Source organism: Xenopus tropicalis, chromosome 3 (genome assembly GCF_000004195.4).
Source record: "Xenopus tropicalis strain Nigerian chromosome 3, UCB_Xtro_10.0, whole genome shotgun sequence".
NCBI lineage: Eukaryota > Metazoa > Chordata > Amphibia > Anura > Pipidae > Xenopus > Xenopus tropicalis.
In genome coordinates, this window is record NC_030679.2 from 131,932,073 (window position 1) to 131,940,638 (window position 8,566).

Sequence of the window (8,566 nt, forward strand, 5' to 3'; positions counted from 1 at the left end):
CTGCATGATAGGTGGTTCCCCAAGGTTGTTAACTGCAAGCAAGACCACATAAGCATCATCATCAGTGACTTATATAGTCACCGGGGACCATTTATCACCTTATGGTCATTTTTACCAAGTAGTAATGATAGTTATCAGTTGTTAAAAATATACTGATAGTTTCCTCTTAGAGCTTCCACATCCCTGAGGGTGAAGACACACGGAGCTACTTAGTAGCAGCTACTTGTCACAGCTACTAAACTGCCATAGACAATACTGAGAATTAGCGCGTAGATACAATTATCAGACAATTATCAGTAAATGATCAGCATTGTCTCATTTAGTAGCCACGACAAGTAGCTGTTACTAGTAGCTCTGTGTGTTTTCACCCTGAGACTGCTGGAGAGCCCAGGGGGTATGGTGGGCATAGTGGGGAGAAACCAATGAGTGGTTTCAGTTTTATACGTCCTATTTATGCCTTACTCCCAATGTTTAGGGGAGCCCTAATATGGTTTTGCTGTGGGGTCCAATAACGTCTATGGATGACATCACCTAAAACTTAACAATGGGGGGGGGCGTTTAAAGTTATAGTTATGTAGATTATTACAGGTATAGGACCTGTTATCCAGAATGCTCGGGACCAAGGGTATTTCGGATTATTTCCATAATTTGGATCTTCATACCTTACGTCTAATAAAAAAACAATACAACATTAATTAAACCCAATAGGGCTGTTCTGTATCTTATTGGGATAAGGGGTAATTATATCTTAGTTGGGATCAAGTACAGGTACTGTTTTATTATTACAGAGAAAAGGGAATCATTTAACCATTAAATAAACCCAATAGAGCTGTTCTGCCCCCAATAAGGGGTAATTATATCTTAGTTGGGATCAAGTACAGGTACTGTTTTATTATTACAGAGAAAAGGGAATCATTTAACCATTAAATAAACGCAATAGGGCTGTTCTGCCCCCAATAAGGGGTAATTATATCTTAGTTGGGATCAAGTACAGGTACTGTTTTATTATTACAGAGAAAAGGGAATCATTTAACCATTAAATAAACCCAATAGGGCTGTTCTGCCCCAATAAGGGGTAATTATATCTTAGTTGGGATCAAGTACAGGTACTGTTTTATTATTACAGAGAAAAGGGAATCATTTAACCATGAAATAAACCCAATAGGGCTGTTCTGCCCCCAATAAGGGGTAATTATATCTTAGTTGGGATCAAGTACAGGTACTGTTTTATTATTACAGAGAAAAGGGAATCATTTAACCATTAAATAAACCCAATAGGGCTGTTCTGCCCCCAATAAGGGGTAATTATATCTTAGTTGGGATCAAGTACAGGTACTGTTTTATTATTACAGAGAAAAGGGAATCATTTAACCATGAAATAAACCCAATAGGGCTGTTCTGCCCCCAATAAGGGGTAATTATATCTTAGTTGGGATCAAGTACAGGTACTGTTTTATTTATGTTTAAATGATTTTTTAGTGGACAAAGTATGGAGATCCAAATTACGGAAAGACCCCTTATCCAGAAAACCCCAGGTCCCAAGCATTCTGGATAACAAGTCCCATACCTGTTTTTGCTTCCAGGTAGGAAAATATTCCAGCACAACCCAAAAATTAGACAACGCCCCTGGATAAAAACATTATTTGGGATTCTCCTGATAACCTGGATTGTGGGCATTCAACATAGAATCCAAGCATAGGGGTTGTTCACCATCAAATTGATTTTTAGTATGACATAGATCTTGATACTTTATGACTTTATTTTCTGTGGTTTTGAATTATTTAACTATTTGTTCAGCAGCTCTCCAGTTCGGCATTTAAGCAGCTATCTGTGGATAGGGTGCAAATGACCCGAGCAGCTAGGCAGTGGTGTGAATGAGAGACTGGAATATGAATAGGAGAGGGGCTGAATAGAGAGATACATAATAAGTAGCAATAACTATACAACTGTAGCCTCACAGAGCAATAGTTAGCTGCTGGGGTCAGTGACACCCCTTCAGAAAACAGGAGTCAGATGAAAATAATTCAAAAACTGTAACAAATAAAAAATGAAGACCAGTTGAAAAGTTTCTAATATCCTGTTAATCATTCTGGGGGTATTTCACATTGAACTGGCACTGCATTTAGCCCATCTCGTGCGTATTTTTGGTTGTATTTGACATGAAACTGCAATTTATTTATATGACCATGTTTTATGGGGGTATCAATTGCTTGTTCCATGTTCTGGGGTACTATGCATGGAACTGCCACTGCATTTAACTTGTGTTCTGGGGTACTATGCATGGAACTGCCACTGCATTTAACTTGTGTTGTGGGGTATTATACATGAAACTGATGCTGTATTTATACAATCATGTGTTCAGGGGGTATTATATATGGAATTGGCATTGAATGTTTTCTGCCATGTCCTTTGGGATGTATGACATTGCCTATGAATAGAAACACTCTTTGTCCCCTCTTCCAAAATAATATAAGGCTGTGCATGAAATAACACAATGGGCACATACATCCTTATAATATTGTAACTATGGGAGTGACAGTAAAGTGAAAACTTATAAAAGTCCCTTTTATTCTATGGGCCAGGTACATCACCTTTTCTTGCATTCTATGGGCCACAAATCTCTGTGTAACCCACTTGCCATGTATTTTCACTCTTCATAAAATGTGGGTTTTGTGGACATATTTACCAGCAGTGCCTGTTGCACTTTCATAACTGAACATTTCAATTGTGTCTTTCATTTCATGGGCTGCACTGGGTTTATAATTCTTGCTCTAATACAGTTATAAACTAGACAACCAAAATGAAGCCTATATTATACAAAGCGACTGCCATAAGTGGGTGCATTTGCAGTTCGGTAAGATCACGGCACCCTGTCCCATATTTAATTCAGTGTCCCTGACAGGCAGGCTAGGATATTTACTTTTGCCTTATCCGAGTGGCTTTTCTCAGGGATATTGTGCAATGGCTGCCTTAGATTTCACTTGGAGAGCTACCATACTTAATGGGTCAAGTGCCGTCTATTATCAATAGAGACTAAAGGGAGGAATTCAGTGAAACATGCAGGACCACCTGGGCCAATGGTCTCTTTGTTCTTACATTCTGGTCTTAGGCAGCCATTCTGGATCAGGCAAACCTATCACTGCCTGAAAGACATTTATTAAAGAAACCTCTCAATGTATATGAATATTAAATCTAGTATATAAAGTACAGCTGTGTCTCAGGAGCTGCAAAGGGCTGGCTAGAGGTCCTTATTACAGACCCAATGTGCCAGTGACCTCCTTCTTCCCATTCACATATTTCAAGCCCACAGCCCCTCTACTTCTCAATGTTATCCTGAAATAACCCATGGAAATTCATCCCCAAACAATTCAAAATAAATTGTCAGGTTCAACTAATGCTACAAGTCCAGAACTGTACCTGAAGAAAGGCTTTCGGGAAAGTCTAAAAAAAAAAGCAGGGGTATCCCATAAATATGTTATTGTATAGACTTGTTCAGTCTGTCCTGCTAATGTGCATATGATTGGTCATCTAGTCTAGGCAGAAACTCGGCGCTGTATTTGCTTGTACAGATAATCTGCAGGCAAGACGTGTCTCAACATCATACGGTGATCCAGTAGAGCCAGTCTCTGATATAATCAGGAGATCATTCAACACTGGATATTAATCCATATTCGCGAAAGCATGTCTGCATCATTTCCCCACACTGGAGAGAAAACCAGCAGGTAGCAAGGGACTACATGTGCAGGAAACTGCCCATTGTCTGAACCTATCAGGATATCTGCACGGGAACATTACCTTATAATAACCGCAGTCATTGTCCAGACCTGTTCTTACAATCTGAAATTCAACTCATCACTGTCTAAGCCTTTCTTTATGATTATTTAACCCTATCCTGATTATATACAGGCTATTACTTACCCCAGCATTAACTAGATTGTCCCAATGATTTAGGGCTGTGGCACACGGGGAGATTAGTCGCCCGCGACAAATCTCCCTTGTCACCGGCGACTAATCTTCCCGAACTACCATCCCACCGGCGAAAATGTAAGTCACCGGTGGGATGGCACACGCTGCGCAGTTGATTTTGGCAAATCAGCGAGGCATTTTCGGAGATTTGCCAAAATCGCCTGTGCAGCGTGTGCCATCCCACGGGCGACTTACATTTTCGCCGGTGGGATGGCAATCCGGGGAGATTAATCTCCTCGTGTGCCAGAGCCCTTAGTATGTTATAGAATGGACAGTTCTTAGCAACTTTTCAACTGGTCTTCAAGTTTTTGAATTATTTGCCCTCTTCTTTGGACTCCTTCTGGCTTTCAAATGGGGGTCCCGCAGTGAACAGCCCCCTTTAATTAAAGACTCAATGTTGTCTTATCAGCAGAGGATGGCGCTACGCCTTATTTAAAGCCACAGCATGTCTAACCCCACCCTGAAGATCTGCAGAAGATACCAGACACTTTATTTGAACCCTTTCCACACTGTCAAACCCATGTAGATAATAAGGATGCCTCACACTATATTTATAGCTTCAATATTCTCTTGGCCTGAACTGATAATTGTCAGAGAATGAGCCTCAAATATTGTCTACCCCCATCTTGATAATCAGCAGAGGATGCCTTAAACAGTATTAATAGCCCCAATATCAGCTACGCCTATTCTGCTAGTCAGCAAGGAATAACCGTACACCCGATATGAAACCGCCATCATTGTCTAAGCCTGTCCTGATAAAAAATACCCATTGTTGCCTGAGCTTGCCCTAATTATGTATATAGATCACTCAACACTAAATAAAAGTCAACCACTGTCTGAGCCTGTCCTTGTAATACTCAGGGAGTCGCTCTTTTGTTGGACAGTAACCCGGTACTATGTGTGTCTGTATGGGGCAGTTTGAAACTAGATAATAAGACAATGATAATAATTAGAACTCCAGGTGCTTCTCCCAGGAATCTGCAGCCTAGGGGGACCCATGGAGTAAAGACATTACCTATACATATTTCTTCATAGTATCCCAGGGCCAGTTAAACGTTTATTATTTAATACCCCAGAACACATGAGAAGACAATACAGTGCCAATTCCATATAGAATGCCCCCAGAACACATGGTAGCATCAATACAGTATCCATATTATGTGTAAAACCCTGGATTATATGGTAGTATAAATGCAGTGCCAAGTCCATGTAGGATGCCCCCAGAACACACAGTAGCATAAATACAGTATCCATATTATGTATAAAAACCCCAGAATGTATGGTAGCATAAATGCAGTGCCAAGTCCATGTAGGATGCCCCCAGAACACACAGTAGCATAAATACAGTATCCATATTATGTATAAAAACCCCAGAATATATGGTAGCATAAATGCAGTGCCAAGTCCATGTAGGATGCCCCCAGAACACACAGTAGTATAAATACAGTATCTATATTATGTATAAATATATATATACAGCAGTATAAACGCAGTGCCAATTCCACGGATAATATCTCCATCCTATTTGTGGAAGTAAATGCATTGGTGTTGGGTTAGGGAGGTTCAAGCTCCCCAAACCCTTATTCCATTTCGCTCATACTCTGCCCCAAGCTACAGATATTTTCCCCCACTTCTATTCCTGCAAGCTGCCGCCCCAGAGGTCTGTAGTAGCAGTTAAAAATAGCAAAGTCCTACCTTAATTTTCTTCTTGAGGTTAAATTCACCATTTTGCCTTAGTAACTTCTCTTCGGTGGACAAAAAATGTGGGGCTAAATATAGACTGTAAGTGATGTTACATTCTTTCTGCGCTGAGATAACCTCTAGTAGCTCCAGGAGTCTGACTACGGGGCATGACTTGGAGAGACTTTCTGCAGCGCCACAAGTGTTGCCCAAGTCTCCCTTCCCTCACAGCTCTTGCATAGTTCTTTCTAGCTGCACACTCACAGAGTTCTTTCTCTAGTCCAGAACCCAGACCTCACTTTTGCCCCCAGGTTCCCCTGTAAAGCCCACAACTGTGGAGCTCCTGATGCCACTGCCTTACCCCAACTTGCTGTGCCCTAACTGTGCCACTGCACTCTTTCTCTTCTCTCCTGTAAGAGAGAAAACCCTCAGCTTCTCCCCTCCGCCTGTGTTTGTTTGTCTGTTTCCTATTCTCTGAACCTTCCCCTGACAATCTCCAAGGCAGACACGCCTCAGACCCACCCCTATTCACACACACACACACACAAGATACAGACACACAAACACACACACATGTGGGCAGGATTGTACTGTGTAAAGCAGGAAGCAGAGCTGGAACTGTGGTACATTAACCTCCTAGAGAGCTGCAGCACCCGGCGCTTAGTCTCTGCCACTCTCCTGCCAATGTGGCTTATTCTCCCACGGCGACAGGTGGATCAATAAATCGGGGTGGGTCGTACTGACAGATTCACCTGTTCCAGTGAGTGACGTGCCAGAAAAAACCTGTACCGACAGTGGGGAGGGGGATAAGGGCAGGTTTCAGAGTCATTGCTCAATAAAAAGGAATTTTTCTCATGGGACTTTTTTAATTTTCAACTGCTGTATAACTCTGACTAATATTCCTATGCACAGATAGTGACCAGGCTGCTCTGTATAATGATGCTGAGTATCTCTATACACTGATAATGACCGGGCTGCTCTGTATAATGATGCTGAGTATCTCTATACACTGATAATGACCAGGCTGCTCTGTATAATGATGATGAGTATCTCTATACACTGATAATGACCAGGCTGCTCTGTATAATGGTACTGAGTATCTCTATACGCTGATAATGACCAGGCTGCTCTGTATAATGATGATGAGTATCTCTATACGCTGATAATGACCAGGCTGCTCTGTATAATGATGATGAGTATCTCTATACACTGATAATGACCAGGCTGCTCTGTATAATGATGATGAGTATCTCTATACGCTGATAATGACCAGGCTGCTCTGTATAATGATGATGAGTATCTCTATACGCTGATAATGACCAGGCTGCTCTGTATAATGATGCTGAGTATCTCTATACGCTGATAATGACCAGGCTGCTCTGTATAATGATGCTGAGTATCTCTATACACTGATAATGACCAGGCTGCTGTGTATAATGATGCTGAGTATCTCTATACACTGATAATGACCAGGCTGCTCTGTATAATGATACTGAGTATCTCTATACACTGATAATGACCAGGCTGCTCTGTATAATGATGCCGAGTATCTCTATATGCTGATAATGACCAGGCTGCTCTGTATAATGATACTGAGTATCTCTATACGCTGATAATGACCAGGCTGCTCTGTATAATGATGCTGAGTATCTCTATATGCTGATAATGACCAGGCTGCTCTGTATAATGATACTGAGTATCTCTATACGCTGATAATGACCAGGCTGCTCTGTATAATGATGCTGAGTATCTCTATACACTGATAGTGACCGGGCTGCTCTGTATAATGATGCTGAGTATCTCTATACACTGATAATGACCGGGCTGCTCTGTATAATGATGCTGAGTATCTCTATACGCTGATAATGACCAGGCTGCTCTGTATAATGATGCTGAGTATCTCTATACGCTGATAATGACCAGGCTGCTCTGTATAATGATGCTGAGTATCTCTATACACTGATAATGACCAGGCTGCTCTGTATAATGATGCTGAGTATCTCTATACACTGATAATGACCGGGCTGCTCTGTATAATGATGCTGAGTATCTCTATACACTGATAATGACCGGGCTGCTCTGTATAATGATGCTGAGTATCTCATAGTAGTAACATAGTAACATAGTAACATAGTAAGTTGGGTTGAAAAAAAGACATACGTCCATCAAGTTCAACCATAATGCCTATATATAACCTGCCTAACTACTAGTTGATCCAGAGGAAGGCAAAAAACCCCATCTGAAGCCTCTCTAATTTGCCGCAGAGGGGAAAAAATTCCTTCCTGACTCCAAGATGGCAATCGGACCAGTCCCTGATCTCTATACACTGATAATGACCAGGCTGCTCTGTATAATGATGCTGAGTATCTCTATACGCTGATAATGACCAGGCTTCTCTGTATAATGATGCTGAGTATCTCTATACGCTGATAATGACCAGGCTGCTCTGTATAATGATGCTGAGTATCTCTATACACTGATAATGACCAGGCTGCTCTGTATAATGATGATGAGTATCTCTATATGCTGATAATGACCAGGCTGCTCTGTATAATGATGCTGAGTATCTCTATACACTGATAATGACCAGGCTGCTGTGTATAATGATGCTGAGTATCTCTATACACTGATAATGACCAGGCTGCTCTGTATAATGATGATGAGTATCTCTATACACTGATAATGACCAGGCTGCTCTGTATAATGATGATGAGTATCTCTATACACTGATAATGACCAGGCTGCTCTGTATAATGATGATGAGTATCTCTATACGCTGATAATGACCGGGCTGCTCTGTATAATGATGCTGAGTATCTCTATACACTGATAATGACCAGGCTGCTCTGTATAATGATGTTGAGTATCTCTATACACTGATAATGACCAGGCTGCTCTGTATAATGATGCTGAGTATCTC

General features: G+C 41.2%; 1 protein-coding gene across 1 annotated transcript in view; it reads right to left on the bottom strand.

The window, feature by feature from the left end:
- plekha2 (pleckstrin homology domain containing A2) overlaps window positions 1-6,017 on the bottom strand; it is a 39,572-nt gene extending 33,555 nt beyond the window's left edge. The window contains exon 1 of the mRNA NM_001130261.1: window positions 5,662-6,017. The gene's annotated coding sequence lies outside the window, so the exon portion shown is untranslated. The remainder of the gene's footprint in view (window positions 1-5,661) is intronic.
- Window positions 6,018-8,566: the final 2,549 nt, after the last annotated feature.